The sequence below is a fragment of the Mesoplodon densirostris genome, chromosome 4, assembly GCF_025265405.1.
Source record: "Mesoplodon densirostris isolate mMesDen1 chromosome 4, mMesDen1 primary haplotype, whole genome shotgun sequence".
Lineage (NCBI taxonomy): Eukaryota > Metazoa > Chordata > Mammalia > Artiodactyla > Ziphiidae > Mesoplodon > Mesoplodon densirostris.
In genome coordinates this window covers 112,643,632-112,660,341 of record NC_082664.1, presented here as the reverse complement: position 1 = coordinate 112,660,341, position 16,710 = coordinate 112,643,632, and the positions used below count along the sequence as shown (strand labels likewise).

The window sequence follows — 16,710 nt, the reverse complement described above, 5'->3', positions numbered from 1 at the left end:
GGTAGGCTTTCACCCACCCTGTGATGTGCCATTGGATAGGAGGTTTTCCTCAGACGGTCCCAGTGGCTGCAAGAGTGGATTGACTGTTGCTCTTTCTGAGTGGCCTGAGGGCTGTGGATTCCCCAGGACTTTGGAGAACTCCGAGGTCATGTCTCCTCTTCAGACCCCCACGGCATGCCCGGTTGTGTTCTGCAGCGTCCCAGCCTGTGCTTGGATCGATGATGACACCCTTGTATGCATTCCTTGGAAATCTGAACAAAATGAGTGAGAACACTCTACCGTCTCCTCATCGAATCTGAGGTCCAGCACGTTTCGTCTCTCGGGGGTAGGGGAGAGTGAGGAGTGAGGGCCAGCGTCCCCTTCTGACCTGCATGCAAACACCCAGCAGGGTTCCAGAATTCGAGGTGCTCCTATCTGAGGGTCCACTGTGTCTGCCCATAAGCGGGGTCATCTACGCATATTAGGTCCCTGCTGAAAGACCGTTGAGGGCATGCGAGGGGGAAGGCTCTCCTGCTGGTCTTCAGAGTCGGAGTGTGTGCTGGTGTAGGCCCAGTAAGCTTGCAGCTTGGGAAGGTGTGCTTGGGCCAGGATCACGCTTTGTGCATGCAGCTTCGGGGGCTATTTCTGGAAGCCAAAATGAGGAAGCTTCCCTGGTTGGAGCCTGGAGCCTCAGACCAGGCCTGTGTCCCTCCCTGTCATTTGTTTGGGTGCATCAAAGTTCTTAAGTGCCCGGTGGGGATGGAGCAGTGGATGGGTGTGGGCTGGGGTTGGTCTTCAACGGAAGGGTGTTGATGGATTAGGCCTAGCTATTGCCCATGTCAGCAATTCCACTGCAGCTCCCGGCACAGTTGAGGCACTATGTGGGTCATCATGGAGTGGGGTTAGGACCGAGTGCTGCATTTAAGCCGGCGTGGTGACTGCTGGTCTGCAGAAGCTGGTAAGGCATCATGAGGACATGTCCTGTGTGATGTCGTGGGATGGGCTGTCATGATTGGGTTGCAGGCGCTGGCCACGTCTTACCAAGAATGTGTCCTGTTCGTGATGGGCTGGCATCAGCTGCCTCTGAAGGGGATGGTTTTGGCAGTACATGAGGATGCAGTTAGGTACTTAAACTGCATAGATTTGTGATCCCGTTGCCGGAGGAATGTCGCCCAAAGTGTGTCTTGCGGGACATAGAGAAATTAGACATGCTGAAGCGTCTGGGCCACTCTCCTTGGGGGTATTGGAGTTATGCGTACATGCCCTTTGGCCACTTTGTTTCCTTGTTTGGGAATATGCAAAGCAAAAGTGTTTCTCCGAGAGGGCATGATGTGGCCAGCCCGTGTGGCACACAGGAGTTTTGAACAGCTAGAGGTTGATCTGGAGCAGTCCCTTGGCGGAGCAGAGATGCGTTCCGTGTTGCGATGCCAGGTGTGCTGCCGTGGACAGCCACTGTGCCCTTTGAAGCTTACAACTCCCCTCACAAAACAGAGTTCTTCCGTTGGAAATTGGTCTGTCGTCCTCGGGGAGAGTGCCTTTGATCTTTGTGAGGTTCTCGGTAGTGACACTCTGTCAGTGGAGAAGTGCCACGATGCATGGGGTAGGGTCAGTGTCATCAAAGCAGTCATGCTTGCGGTCTGTCCTACCTGATTTACAGTGACCTCGTGTTTGCAGGATGTCTGTGGCTTCCAGGAGAGTCGTGTTGCTCTGTGGGCAGGAGGAGGGCACGTAGGATGACACTGTCAAGAATTTGAGCGTTTCCTCCGGGTTCAGGGCCGCCAAACCTGCTGGCTGGGTGCTGGCAACATGTGCCCGGGAAGGTAGCCTAGTTTCCGCAGTGGGGTTTGAACGTGGGTCTTGGTTGCTGAAGCCCACCACTTCCTTTGGTGGGCATACCCATGAGTCCTCGGAAAGTGATTTGGCGTAGTTGGCAACAATTGGCAGTTGGGCCGAATTTCGTTAGCCCCTTGAGAGGTGCCGGGCTGCATGTTGACTATAGCCAGTCGCAGGTCGGCCCACCCATAGGAGGTTTCCTTGCTCCTGAAAATGATGGGAGTGGCCCCAAGTGCACATTAGATATTCTACTGGGAGGCAGGATTTCCAGGTCCATGTATATGTTACACCCACGGCCGGAAGGCAGGTCTCGCCAGGTGTTTGTGCTTTGGCCAGAAGGCTTGGCTGTGGAAGAGTGGAAGTCCGTGGCCTATTTCAGAACCCCCTGGCTTTCAAAGTTCACATTCAGTCTGTTGAAGTTTGAAGGGGTCTTTCGCCATTCACTGCGAGGGTCCAGATCCAGGGCGCTGTGTATAAACTCTGGCTTTTATGGTTCGAGGTCTCAGGAGAGGGCCATAGGGACACACAGAGACCATGGTGAGGATTCAGAGGCACAGAAAGAAGCCCACAAGCGCGTCCTCATGTGCAGTAATACTCACACATGCGCAAATGCGTGAAAACAAAAATATACCCTCTCACGTACGGGCCAACGTACATGCCTTACTTCCTGCAGTCGTGCTGTCAGACATTGAGTTCTCTGTAAAGGTTGACGTCCTTGGGAAGCAGGGTCCGAGCTCAAGCCCAGGTAAAAATTCTCATGAATCATGATTTCTGAGTTCACCATTCCAATTCTGAAACCTGCCTGAATTATGTCCACTTCTCAGGTGCCGCTGCTGGACAAGGCTGGCCGTCGGCAAAGACAAGAAGACCTACGCGTTGGCTGATGACTGTAGGTGCTAAGGAAAAGTGGAAAAATGACGCGGGGGCATGTTGCTAAGCGTGGCTCTGGCTAACTCAGGAAGGTAGGCTTTCACCCACCCTATGATGTGCCATTGGATAGGAGGTTTTCCTCAGACGGTCCCAGTGGCTGCAAGAGTGGATTGACTGTTGCTCTTTCTGAGTGGCCTGAGGGCTGTGGATTCCCCAGGGCTTTGGAGTACTCCGAGGTCATGTCTCATCTTCAAACCCACACGGCATGCCAGGTTGTGTTAGGCAGCGTCCCAGGCTGTGCTTGGATCGATGACGACACCCTTGTATGCATTCCTTGGAAATCTGAACAAAATGAGTGAGAACACTCTACCATCTCCTCATCGAATCTGAGGTCCAGCACGTTTCGTCTCTCGGGGGTAGGGGAGAGTGAGGAGTGAGGGCCAGCGTCCCCTTCTGACCTGCATGCAAACACCCAGCAGGGTTCCAGAATTCGAGGTGCTCCTATCTGGGGGTCCACTGTGTCTGCCCATAAGCGGGGTCATCTACGCATATTAGGTCCCTGCTGAAAGACCGTTGAGGTCATGAGAGGGGGAAGGCTCTCCTGCTGGTCTTCAGAGTCGGAGTGTGTGCTGGTGTAGGCCCAGTAAGCTTGCAGCTTGGGAAGGTGTGCTTGGGCCAGGATCACGCTTTGTGCATGCAGCTTCGGGGGCTATTTCTGGAAGCCAAAATGAGGAAGCTTCCCTGGTTGGAGCCTGGAGCCTCAGGCCAGGCCTGTGTCCCTCCCTGTCATTTGTTTGGGTGCATCAAAGTTCTTAAGTGCCCGGTGGGGATGGAGCAGTGGATGGGTGTGGGCTGGGGTTGGTCTTCAACGGAAGGGTGTTGATGGATTAGGCCTAGCTATTGCCCATGTCAGCAATTCCACTGCAGCTTCCGGCACAGTTGAGGCACTATGTGGGTCATCATGGAGTGGGGTTAGGACCGAGTGCTGCATTTAAGCCGGCGTGGTGACTGCTGGTCTGCAGAAGCTGGTAAGGCATCATGAGGACATGTCCTGTGTGATGTCGTGGGATGGGCTGTCATGATTGGGTTGCAGGCGCTGGCCACGTCTTCCCAAGAATGTGTCCTGTTCGTGATGGGCTGGCATCAGCTGCCTCTGAAGGGGATGGTTTTGGCAGTACATGAGGATGCAGTTAGGTACTTAAACTGCATAGATTTGTGATCCCGTTGCCGGAGGAATGTCGCCCAAAGTGTGTCTTGCGGGACGTAGAGAAATTAGACATGCTGAAGCGTCTGGGCCACTCTCCTTGGGGGTATTTGAGTTATGCGTACATGCCCTTTGGCCACTTTGTTTCCTTGTTTGGGAATATGCAAAGCAAAAGTGTTTCTCCGAGAGGGCATGATGCGGCCAGCCCGTGTGGCACACAGGAGTTTTGAACAGCTAGAGGTTGATCTGGAGCAGTCCCTTGGCAGAGCAGAGATGTCTTCAGTGTTGCGATGCCAGGTGTGCTGCCGTGGACAGCCACTGTGCCCTTTGAAGCTTACAACTCCCCTCGCAAAACAGAGTTCTTCCGTTGGAAATCGGTCTGTCGTCCTCGGGGAGAGTGCCTTTGATCTTTGTGAGGTTCTCGGTAGTGTCACTCTGTCAGTGGAGAAGTGCCACGATGCATGGGGTAGGGTCAGAGTCATCAAAGCAGTCATGCTTGTGGTCTGTCCTACCTGGTATACAGTGAACACGAGTTTGCAGGATGTCTGTGGCTTCCAGGAGAGTCGTGTTGCTCTGTGGGCAGGAGGAGGGCACGTAGGATGACACTGTCAAGAATTTGAGCGTTTCCTCCGGGTTCAGGGCCGCCAAACCTGCTGGCTGGGTGCTGGCAACACGTGCCCGGGAAGGTAGCCTAGTTTCTGCAGTGGGGTTTGAACGTGGTTCTTGGTTGCTGAAGCCCACCACTTCCTGTGGTGGGCATACCCATGGGTCCTCGGAAAGTGATTTGGCGTAGTTGGCAACAATTGGCAGTTGGGCCGAATTTCGTTAGCCCCTTGAGAGGTGCCGGGCTGCATGTTGACTATAGCCAGTCGCAGGTCGGCCCACCCATAGGAGGTTTCCTTGCTCCTGAAAATGATGGGAGTGGCCCCAAGTGTACATTAGATATTCTACTGGGAGGCAGGATTTCCAGGTCCATGTATATTTTACACCCACGGCCAGAAGGCAGGTCTCGCCAGGTGTTTGTGCTTTGGCCAGAAGGCTTGGCTGTGGAAGAGTGGAAGTCCGTGGCCTATTTCAGATCCCCCTGGCTTTCAAAGTTCACATTCAGTCTGTTGAAGTTTGAAGGGGTCTTTCTCCATTCAGTGCGAGGGTCCAGATCCAGGGCGCTGTGTATAAACTCGGGCTTTTATGGTTCGAGGTCTCAGGAGAGGGCCACAGGGACACACAGAGACCATGGTGAGGATTCAGAGGCACAGAAAGAAGCCCACAAGCGCGCCCTCATGTGCAGTAATACTCACACATGCACACATGCGTGAAAACAAAAATATACCCTCTCACGTATGGGCCAATGTACATGCCTTACTTCCTGCAGTCGTGCTGTCAGACAAACATTGAGTTCTCTGTAAAGGTTGACGTCCTTGGGAAGCAGGGTCCGAGCTCAAGCCCAGGTAAAAATTCTCATGAATCATGATCTCTGAGTTCACCATTCCAATTCTGAAACCTGCCTGAATTATGTCCACTTCTCAGGTGCCTCTGCTGGACAAGGCTGGCCGTCGGCAAAGACAAGAAGACCTACGCGTTGGCTGATGACTGTAGGTGCTAAGGAAAAGTGGAAAAATGACGCGGGGGCATGTTGCTAAGCGTGGCTCTGGCTAACTCAGGAAGGTACACTTTCACCCACCCTATGATGTGCCATTGGATAGGAGGTTTTCCTCAGACGGTCCCAGTGGCTGCAAGAGTGGATTGACTGTTGCTCTCTCTGAGTGGCCTGAGGGCTGGGGATTCCCCAGGGCTTTGGAGTACTCCGAGGTCATGTCTCCTCTTCAGACCCCCACGGCATGCCCGGTTGTGTTCTGCAGCGTCCCAGCCTGTGCTTGGATCGATGATGACACCCTTGTATGCATTCCTTGGAAATCTGAACAAATTGAGTGAGAACACTCTACCGTCTCCTCATCGAATCTGAGGTCCAGCACGTTTCGTCTCTCGGGGGTAGGGGAGAGTGAGGAGTGAGGGCCAGCGTCCCCTTCTGACCTGCATGCAAACACCCAGCAGGGTTCCAGAATTCGAGGTGCTCCTATCTGGGGGTCCACTGTGTCTGCCCATAAGCGGGGTCATCTACGCATATTAGGTCCCTGCTGAAAGACCGTTGAGGGCATGTGAGGGGGAAGGCTCTCCTGCTGGTCTTCAGAGTCGGAGTGTGTGCTGGTGTAGGCCCAGTAAGCTTGCAGCTTGGGAAGGTGTGCTTGGGCCAGGATCACGCTTTGTGCATGCAGCTTCGGGGGCTATTTCTGGAAGCCAAAATGAGGAAGCTTCCCTGGTTGGAGCCTGGAGACTCAGGCCAGGCCTGTGTCCCTCCCTGTCATTTGTTTGGGTGCATCAAAGTTCTTAAGTGCCCGGTGGGGATGGAGCAGTGGATGGGTGTGGGCTGGGGTTGGTCTTCAACGGAAGGGTGTTGATGGATTAGGCCTAGCTATTGCCCATGTCAGCAATTCCACTGCAGCTCCCGGCACAGTTGAGGCACTATGTGGGTCATCATGGAGTGGGGTTAGGACCGAGTGCTGCATTTAAGCCGGCGTGGTGACTGCTGGTCTGCAGAAGCTGGTAAGGCATCATGAGGACATGTCCTGTGTGATGTCGTGGGATGGGCTGTCATGATTGGGTTGCAGGCGCTGGCCACGTCTTCCCAAGAATGTGTCCTGTTCGTGATGGGCTGGCATCAGCTGCCTCTGAAGGGGATGGTTTTGGCAGTACATGAGGATGCAGTTAGGTACTTAAACTGCATAGATTTGTGATCCCGTTGCCGGAGGAATGTCGCCCAAAGTGTGTCTTGCGGGACGTAGAGAAATTAGACATGCTGAAGCGTCTGGGCCACTCTCCTTGGGGGTATTTGAGTTATGCGTACATGCCCTTTGGCCACTTTGTTTCCTTGTTTGGGAATATGCAAAGCAAAAGTGTTTCTCCGAGAGGGCATGATGCGGCCAGCCCGTGTGGCACACAGGAGTTTTGAACAGCTAGAGGTTGATCTGGAGCAGTCCCTTGGCGGAGCAGAGATGTGTTCAGTGTTGCGATGCCAGGTGTGCTGCCGTGGACAGCCACTGTGCCCTTTGAAGCTTACAACTCCCCTCGCAAAACAGAGTTCTTCCATTGGAAATCGGTCTGTCGTCCTCGGGGAGAGTGCCTTTGATCTTTGTGAGGTTCTCGGTAGTGTCACTCTGTCAGTGGAGAAGTGCCACGATGCATGGGGTAGGGTCAGAGTCATCAAAGCAGTCATGCTTGTGGTCTGTCCTAACTGGTATACAGTGAACACGAGTTTGCAGGATGTCTGTGGCTTCGAGGAGAGTCGTGTTGCTCTGTGGGCAGTAGGAGGGCACGTAGGATGACACTGTCAAGAATTTGAGCATTTCCTCCGGGTTCAGGGCCGCCAAACCTGCTGGCTGGGTGCTGGCAACACGTGCCCGGGAAGGTAGCCTAGTTTCCGCAGTGGGGTTTGAACGTGGGTCTTGGTTGCTGAAGCCCACCACTTCCTTTGGTGGGCATACCCATGAGTCCTCGGAAAGTGATTTGGCGTAGTTGGCAACAATTGGCAGTTGGGCCGAATTTCGTTAGCCCCTTGAGAGGTGCCGGGCTGCATGTTGACTATAGCCAGTCGCAGGTCGGCCCACCCATAGGAGGTTTCCTTGCTCCTGAAAATGATGGGAGTGGCCCCAAGTGCACATTAGATATTCTACTGGGAGGCAGGATTTCCAGGTCCATGTATATGTTACACCCACGGCCGGAAGGCAGGTCTCGCCAGGTGTTTGTGCTTTGGCCAGAAGGCTTGGCTGTGGAAGAGTGGAAGTCCGTGGCCTATTTCAGAACCCCCTGGCTTTCAAAGTTCACATTCAGTCTGTTGAAGTTTGAAGGGGTCTTTCGCCATTCACTGCGAGGGTCCAGATCCAGGGCGCTGTGTATAAACTCTGGCTTTTATGGTTCGAGGTCTCAGGAGAGGGCCATAGGGACACACAGAGACCATGGTGAGGATTCAGAGGCACAGAAAGAAGCCCACAAGCGCGTCCTCATGTGCAGTAATACTCACACATGCGCAAATGCGTGAAAACAAAAATATACCCTCTCACGTACGGGCCAACGTACATGCCTTACTTCCTGCAGTCGTGCTGTCAGACATTGAGTTCTCTGTAAAGGTTGACGTCCTTGGGAAGCAGGGTCCGAGCTCAAGCCCAGGTAAAAATTCTCATGAATCATGATTTCTGAGTTCACCATTCCAATTCTGAAACCTGCCTGAATTATGTCCACTTCTCAGGTGCCGCTGCTGGACAAGGCTGGCCGTTGGCAAAGACAAGAAGACCTACGCGTTGCCTGATGACTGTAGGTGCTAAGGAAAAGTGGAAAAATGACGCGGGGGCATGTTGCTAAGCGTGGCTCTGGCTAACTCAGGAAGGTAGGCTTTCACCCACCCTATGATGTGCCATTGGATAGGAGGTTTTCCTCAGACGGTCCCAGTGGCTGCAAGAGTGGATTGACTGTTGCTCTCTCTGAGTGGCCTGAGGGCTGGGGATTCCCCAGGGCTTTGGAGTACTCTGAGGTCATGTCTCCTCTTCAGACCCCCACGGCATGCCCGGTTGTGTTCTGCAGCGTCCCAGCCTGTGCTTGGATCGATGATGACACCCTTGTATGCATTCCTTGCAAATCTGAACAAAATGAGTGAGAACACTCTACCGTCTCCTCATCGAATCTGAGGTCCAGCACGTTTCGTCTCTCGGGGGTAGGGGAGAGTGAGGAGTGAGGGCCAGCGTCCCCTTCTGACCTGCATGCAAACACCCAGCAGGGTTCCAGAATTCGAGGTGCTCCTATCTGGGGGTCCACTGTGTCTGCCCATAAGCGGGGTCATCTACGCATATTAGGTCCCTGCTGAAAGACCGTTGAGGGCATGTGAGGGGGAAGGCTCTCCTGCTGGTCTTCAGAGTCGGAGTGTGTGCTGGTGTAGGCCCAGTAAGCTTGCAGCTTGGGAAGGTGTGCTTGGGCCAGGATCACGCTTTGTGCATGCAGCTTCGGGGGCTATTTCTGGAAGCCAAAATGAGGAAGCTTCCCTGGTTGGAGCCTGGAGCCTCAGGCCAGGCCTGTGTCCCTCCCTGTCATTTGTTTGGGTGCATCAAAGTTCTTAAGTGCCCGGTGGGGATGGAGCAGTGGATGGGTGTGGGCTGGGGTTGGTCTTCAACGGAAGGGTGTTGATGGATTAGGCCTAGGTATTGCCCATGTCAGCAATTCCACAGCAGCTCCCGGCACAGTTGAGGCACTATGTGGGTCATCATGGAGTGGGGTTAGGACCGAGTGCTGCATTTAAGCCGGCGTGGTGACTGCTGGTCTGGAGAAGGCGGTAAGGCATCATGAGGACATGTCCTGTGTGATGTCGTGGGATGGGCTGTCATGATTGGGTTGCAGGCGCTGGCCACGTCTTCCCAAGAATGTGTCCTGTTCGTGATGGGCTGGCATCAGCTGCCTCTGAAGGGGATGGTTTTGGCAGTACATGAGGATGCAGTTAGGTACTTAAACTGCATAGATTTGTGATCCCGTTGCCGGAGGAATGTCGCCCAAAGTGTGTCTTGCGGGACGTAGAGAAATTAGACATGCTGAAGCGTCTGGGCCACTCTCCTTGGGGGTATTTGAGTTATGCGTACATGCCCTTTGGCCACTTTGTTTCCTTGTTTGGGAATATGCAAAGCAAAAGTGTTTCTCCGAGAGGGCATGATGCGGCCAGCCCGTGTGGCACACAGGAGTTTTGAACAGCTAGAGGTTGATCTGGAGCAGTCCCTTGGCGGAGCAGAGATGTGTTCAGTGTTGCGATGCCAGGTGTGCTGCCGTGGACAGCCACTGTGCCCTTTGAAGCTTACAACTCCCCTCGCAAAACAGAGTTCTTCCATTGGAAATCGGTCTGTCGTCCTCGGGGAGAGTGCCTTTGATCTTTGTGAGGTTCTCGGTAGTGTCACTCTGTCAGTGGAGAAGTGCCACGATGCATGGGGTAGGGTCAGAGTCATCAAAGCAGTCATGCTTGTGGTCTGTCCTAACTGGTATACAGTGAACACGAGTTTGCAGGATGTCTGTGGCTTCGAGGAGAGTCGTGTTGCTCTGTGGGCAGTAGGAGGGCACGTAGGATGACACTGTCAAGAATTTGAGCATTTCCTCCGGGTTCAGGGCCGCCAAACCTGCTGGCTGGGTGCTGGCAACACGTGCCCGGGAAGGTAGCCTAGTTTCCGCAGTGGGGTTTGAACGTGGGTCTTGGTTGCTGAAGCCCACCACTTCCTGTGGTGGGCATACCCATGGGTCCTCGGAAAGTGATTTGGCGTAGTTGGCAACAATTGGCAGTTGGGCCGAATTTCGTTAGCCCCTTGAGAGGTGCCGGGCTGCATGTTGACTATAGCCAGTCGCAGGTCGGCCCACCCATAGGAGGTTTCCTTGCTCCTGAAAATGATGGGAGTGGCCCCAAGTGTACATTAGATATTCTACTGGGAGGCAGGATTTCCAGGTCCATGTATATGTTACACCCACGGCCGGAAGGCAGGTCTCGCCAGGTGTTTGTGCTTTGTCCAGAAGGCTTGGCTGTGGAAGAGTGGAAGTCCGTGGCCTATTTCAGATCCCCCTGGCTTTCAAAGTTCACATTCAGTCTGTTGAAGTTTGAAGGGGTCTTTCTCCATTCAGTGCGAGGGTCCAGATCCAGGGCGCTGTGTATAAACTCTGGCTTTTATGGTTCGAGGTCTCAGGAGAGGGCCACAGGGACACACAGAGACCATGGTGAGGATTCAGAGGCACAGAAAGAAGCCCACAAGCGCGCCCTCATGTGCAGTAATACTCACACATGCACACATGCGTGAAAACAAAAATATACCCTCTCACGTATGGGCCAATGTACATGCCTTACTTCCTGCAGTCGTGCTGTCAAACAAACATTGAGTTCTCTCTAAAGGTTGACGTCCTTGGGAAGCAGGGTCCGAGCTCAAGCTCAGGTAAAAATTCTCATGAATCATGATCTCTGAGTTCACCATTCCAATTCTGAAACCTGCCTGAATTATGTCCACTTCTCAGGTGCCGCTGCTGGACAAGGCTGGCCGTCGGCAAAGACAAGAAGACCTACGCGTTGGCTGATGACTGTAGGTGCTAAGGAAAAGTGGAAAAATGACGCGGGGGCATGTTGCTAAGCGTGGCTCTGGCTAACTCAGGAAGGTAGGCTTTCACCCACCCTGTGATGTGCCATTGGATAGGAGGTTTTCCTCAGACGGTCCCAGTGGCTGCAAGAGTGGATTGACTGTTGCTCTTTCTGAGTGGCCTGAGGGCTGTGGATTCCCCAGGACTTTGGAGAACTCCGAGGTCATGTCTCCTCTTCAGACCCCCACGGCATGCCCGGTTGTGTTCTGCAGCGTCCCAGCCTGTGCTTGGATCGATGATGACACCCTTGTATGCATTCCTTGGAAATCTGAACAAAATGAGTGAGAACACTCTACCGTCTCCTCATCGAATCTGAGGTCCAGCACGTTTCGTCTCTCGGGGGTAGGGGAGAGTGAGGAGTGAGGGCCAGCGTCCCCTTCTGACCTGCATGCAAACACCCAGCAGGGTTCCAGAATTCGAGGTGCTCCTATCTGAGGGTCCACTGTGTCTGCCCATAAGCGGGGTCATCTACGCATATTAGGTCCCTGCTGAAAGACCGTTGAGGGCATGCGAGGGGGAAGGCTCTCCTGCTGGTCTTCAGAGTCGGAGTGTGTGCTGGTGTAGGCCCAGTAAGCTTGCAGCTTGGGAAGGTGTGCTTGGGCCAGGATCACGCTTTGTGCATGCAGCTTCGGGGGCTATTTCTGGAAGCCAAAATGAGGAAGCTTCCCTGGTTGGAGCCTGGAGCCTCAGACCAGGCCTGTGTCCCTCCCTGTCATTTGTTTGGGTGCATCAAACTTCTTAAGTGCCCGGTGGGGATGGAGCAGTGGATGGGTGTGGGCTGGGGTTGGTCTTCAACGGAAGGGTGTTGATGGATTAGGCCTAGCTATTGCCCATGTCAGCAATTCCACTGCAGCTCCCGGCACAGTTGAGGCACTATGTGGGTCATCATGGAGTGGGGTTAGGACCGAGTGCTGCATTTAAGCCGGCGTGGTGACTGCTGGTCTGCAGAAGCTGGTAAGGCATCATGAGGACATGTCCTGTGTGATGTCGTGGGATGGGCTGTCATGATTGGGTTGCAGGCGCTGGCCACGTCTTACCAAGAATGTGTCCTGTTCGTGATGGGCTGGCATCAGCTGCCTCTGAAGGGGATGGTTTTGGCAGTACATGAGGATGCAGTTAGGTACTTAAACTGCATAGATTTGTGATCCCGTTGCCGGAGGAATGTCGCCCAAAGTGTGTCTTGCGGGACATAGAGAAATTAGACATGCTGAAGCGTCTGGGCCACTCTCCTTGGGGGTATTGGAGTTATGCGTACATGCCCTTTGGCCACTTTGTTTCCTTGTTTGGGAATATGCAAAGCAAAAGTGTTTCTCCGAGAGGGCATGATGTGGCCAGCCCGTGTGGCACACAGGAGTTTTGAACAGCTAGAGGTTGATCTGGAGCAGTCCCTTGGCGGAGCAGAGATGCGTTCCGTGTTGCGATGCCAGGTGTGCTGCCGTGGACAGCCACTGTGCCCTTTGAAGCTTACAACTCCCCTCACAAAACAGAGTTCTTCCGTTGGAAATTGGTCTGTCGTCCTCGGGGAGAGTGCCTTTGATCTTTGTGAGGTTCTCGGTAGTGACACTCTGTCAGTGGAGAAGTGCCACGATGCATGGGGTAGGGTCAGTGTCATCAAAGCAGTCATGCTTGCGGTCTGTCCTACCTGATTTACAGTGACCTCGTGTTTGCAGGATGTCTGTGGCTTCCAGGAGAGTCGTGTTGCTCTGTGGGCAGGAGGAGGGCACGTAGGATGACACTGTCAAGAATTTGAGCGTTTCCTCCGGGTTCAGGGCCGCCAAACCTGCTGGCTGGGTGCTGGCAACATGTGCCCGGGAAGGTAGCCTAGTTTCCGCAGTGGGGTTTGAACGTGGGTCTTGGTTGCTGAAGCCCACCACTTCCTTTGGTGGGCATACCCATGAGTCCTCGGAAAGTGATTTGGCGTAGTTGGCAACAATTGGCAGTTGGGCCGAATTTCGTTAGCCCCTTGAGAGGTGCCGGGCTGCATGTTGACTATAGCCAGTCGCAGGTCGGCCCACCCATAGGAGGTTTCCTTGCTCCTGAAAATGATGGGAGTGGCCCCAAGTGCACATTAGATATTCTACTGGGAGGCAGGATTTCCAGGTCCATGTATATGTTACACCCACGGCCGGAAGGCAGGTCTCGCCAGGTGTTTGTGCTTTGGCCAGAAGGCTTGGCTGTGGAAGAGTGGAAGTCCGTGGCCTATTTCAGAACCCCCTGGCTTTCAAAGTTCACATTCAGTCTGTTGAAGTTTGAAGGGGTCTTTCGCCATTCACTGCGAGGGTCCAGATCCAGGGCGCTGTGTATAAACTCTGGCTTTTATGGTTCGAGGTCTCAGGAGAGGGCCATAGGGACACACAGAGACCATGGTGAGGATTCAGAGGCACAGAAAGAAGCCCACAAGCGCGTCCTCATGTGCAGTAATACTCACACATGCGCAAATGCGTGAAAACAAAAATATACCCTCTCACGTACGGGCCAACGTACATGCCTTACTTCCTGCAGTCGTGCTGTCAGACATTGAGTTCTCTGTAAAGGTTGACGTCCTTGGGAAGCAGGGTCCGAGCTCAAGCCCAGGTAAAAATTCTCATGAATCATGATTTCTGAGTTCACCATTCCAATTCTGAAACCTGCCTGAATTATGTCCACTTCTCAGGTGCCGCTGCTGGACAAGGCTGGCCGTCGGCAAAGACAAGAAGACCTACGCGTTGGCTGATGACTGTAGGTGCTAAGGAAAAGTGGAAAAATGACGCGGGGGCATGTTGCTAAGCGTGGCTCTGGCTAACTCAGGAAGGTAGGCTTTCACCCACCCTATGATGTGCCATTGGATAGGAGGTTTTCCTCAGACGGTCCCAGTGGCTGCAAGAGTGGATTGACTGTTGCTCTTTCTGAGTGGCCTGAGGGCTGTGGATTCCCCAGGGCTTTGGAGTACTCCGAGGTCATGTCTCATCTTCAAACCCACACGGCATGCCAGGTTGTGTTAGGCAGCGTCCCAGGCTGTGCTTGGATCGATGACGACACCCTTGTATGCATTCCTTGGAAATCTGAACAAAATGAGTGAGAACACTCTACCATCTCCTCATCGAATCTGAGGTCCAGCACGTTTCGTCTCTCGGGGGTAGGGGAGAGTGAGGAGTGAGGGCCAGCGTCCCCTTCTGACCTGCATGCAAACACCCAGCAGGGTTCCAGAATTCGAGGTGCTCCTATCTGGGGGTCCACTGTGTCTGCCCATAAGCGGGGTCATCTACGCATATTAGGTCCCTGCTGAAAGACCGTTGAGGTCATGAGAGGGGGAAGGCTCTCCTGCTGGTCTTCAGAGTCGGAGTGTGTGCTGGTGTAGGCCCAGTAAGCTTGCAGCTTGGGAAGGTGTGCTTGGGCCAGGATCACGCTTTGTGCATGCAGCTTCGGGGGCTATTTCTGGAAGCCAAAATGAGGAAGCTTCCCTGGTTGGAGCCTGGAGCCTCAGGCCAGGCCTGTGTCCCTCCCTGTCATTTGTTTGGGTGCATCAAAGTTCTTAAGTGCCCGGTGGGGATGGAGCAGTGGATGGGTGTGGGCTGGGGTTGGTCTTCAACGGAAGGGTGTTGATGGATTAGGCCTAGCTATTGCCCATGTCAGCAATTCCACTGCAGCTTCCGGCACAGTTGAGGCACTATGTGGGTCATCATGGAGTGGGGTTAGGACCGAGTGCTGCATTTAAGCCGGCGTGGTGACTGCTGGTCTGCAGAAGCTGGTAAGGCATCATGAGGACATGTCCTGTGTGATGTCGTGGGATGGGCTGTCATGATTGAGTTGCAGGCGCTGGCCACGTCTTCCCAAGAATGTGTCCTGTTCGTGATGGGCTGGCATCAGCTGCCTCTGAAGGGGATGGTTTTGGCAGTACATGAGGATGCAGTTAGGTACTTAAACTGCATAGATTTGTGATCCCGTTGCCGGAGGAATGTCGCCCAAAGTGTGTCTTGCGGGACGTAGAGAAATTAGACATGCTGAAGCGTCTGGGCCACTCTCCTTGGGGGTATTTGAGTTATGCGTACATGCCCTTTGGCCACTTTGTTTCCTTGTTTGGGAATATGCAAAGCAAAAGTGTTTCTCCGAGAGGGCATGATGCGGCCAGCCCGTGTGGCACACAGGAGTTTTGAACAGCTAGAGGTTGATCTGGAGCAGTCCCTTGGCAGAGCAGAGATGTCTTCAGTGTTGCGATGCCAGGTGTGCTGCCGTGGACAGCCACTGTGCCCTTTGAAGCTTACAACTCCCCTCGCAAAACAGAGTTCTTCCGTTGGAAATCGGTCTGTCGTCCTCGGGGAGAGTGCCTTTGATCTTTGTGAGGTTCTCGGTAGTGTCACTCTGTCAGTGGAGAAGTGCCACGATGCATGGGGTAGGGTCAGAGTCATCAAAGCAGTCATGCTTGTGGTCTGTCCTACCTGGTATACAGTGAACACGAGTTTGCAGGATGTCTGTGGCTTCCAGGAGAGTCGTGTTGCTCTGTGGGCAGGAGGAGGGCACGTAGGATGACACTGTCAAGAATTTGAGCGTTTCCTCCGGGTTCAGGGCCGCCAAACCTGCTGGCTGGGTGCTGGCAACACGTGCCCGGGAAGGTAGCCTAGTTTCTGCAGTGGGGTTTGAACGTGGTTCTTGGTTGCTGAAGCCCACCACTTCCTGTGGTGGGCATACCCATGGGTCCTCGGAAAGTGATTTGGCGTAGTTGGCAACAATTGGCAGTTGGGCCGAATTTCGTTAGCCCCTTGAGAGGTGCCGGGCTGCATGTTGACTATAGCCAGTCGCAGGTCGGCCCACCCATAGGAGGTTTCCTTGCTCCTGAAAATGATGGGAGTGGCCCCAAGTGTACATTAGATATTCTACTGGGAGGCAGGATTTCCAGGTCCATGTATATTTTACACCCACGGCCAGAAGGCAGGTCTCGCCAGGTGTTTGTGCTTTGGCCAGAAGGCTTGGCTGTGGAAGAGTGGAAGTCCGTGGCCTATTTCAGATCCCCCTGGCTTTCAAAGTTCACATTCAGTCTGTTGAAGTTTGAAGGGGTCTTTCTCCATTCAGTGCGAGGGTCCAGATCCAGGGCGCTGTGTATAAACTCGGGCTTTTATGGTTCGAGGTCTCAGGAGAGGGCCACAGGGACACACAGAGACCATGGTGAGGATTCAGAGGCACAGAAAGAAGCCCACAAGCGCGCCCTCATGTGCAGTAATACTCACACATGCACACATGCGTGAAAACAAAAATATACCCTCTCACGTATGGGCCAATGTACATGCCTTACTTCCTGCAGTCGTGCTGTCAGACAAACATTGAGTTCTCTGTAAAGGTTGACGTCCTTGGGAAGCAGGGTCCGAGCTCAAGCCCAGGTAAAAATTCTCATGAATCATGATCTCTGAGTTCACCATTCCAATTCTGAAACCTGCCTGAATTATGTCCACTTCTCAGGTGCCTCTGCTGGACAAGGCTGGCCGTCGGCAAAGACAAGAAGACCTACGCGTTGGCTGATGACTGTAGGTGCTAAGGAAAAGTGGAAAAATGACGCGGGGGCATGTTGCTAAGCGTGGCTCTGGCTAACTCAGGAAGGTACGCTTTCACCCACCCTATGATGTGCCATTGGATAGGAGGTTTTCCTCAGACGGTCC

The 16,710-nt window shown here is 53.6% G+C and overlaps 6 non-coding genes across 6 annotated transcripts; all 6 read left to right on the top strand.

The window, feature by feature from the left end:
* The first annotated feature begins 212 nt into the window (after positions 1-212).
* Positions 213-304, top strand: LOC132489820 (small nucleolar RNA SNORD116). Its single transcript, XR_009532190.1, has one exon. It is a non-coding gene; the product is annotated as a small nucleolar RNA SNORD116 (small nucleolar RNA).
* Positions 305-2,985: 2,681 nt separating this feature from the next.
* Positions 2,986-3,077, top strand: LOC132490122 (small nucleolar RNA SNORD116). Its single transcript, XR_009532482.1, has one exon. It is a non-coding gene; the product is annotated as a small nucleolar RNA SNORD116 (small nucleolar RNA).
* A 2,685-nt stretch (positions 3,078-5,762) lies between these two features.
* LOC132489884 (small nucleolar RNA SNORD116) lies at positions 5,763-5,854 on the top strand. The gene has a single exon (XR_009532252.1). It is a non-coding gene; the product is annotated as a small nucleolar RNA SNORD116 (small nucleolar RNA).
* A 2,681-nt stretch (positions 5,855-8,535) lies between these two features.
* On the top strand, positions 8,536-8,627 carry LOC132490120 (small nucleolar RNA SNORD116). The gene has a single exon (XR_009532480.1). It is a non-coding gene; the product is annotated as a small nucleolar RNA SNORD116 (small nucleolar RNA).
* Positions 8,628-11,312: 2,685 nt separating this feature from the next.
* LOC132489818 (small nucleolar RNA SNORD116) lies at positions 11,313-11,404 on the top strand. Its single transcript, XR_009532189.1, has one exon. It is a non-coding gene; the product is annotated as a small nucleolar RNA SNORD116 (small nucleolar RNA).
* A 2,681-nt stretch (positions 11,405-14,085) lies between these two features.
* On the top strand, positions 14,086-14,177 carry LOC132490121 (small nucleolar RNA SNORD116). The gene has a single exon (XR_009532481.1). It is a non-coding gene; the product is annotated as a small nucleolar RNA SNORD116 (small nucleolar RNA).
* The last annotated feature ends 2,533 nt before the right edge of the window (positions 14,178-16,710 follow it).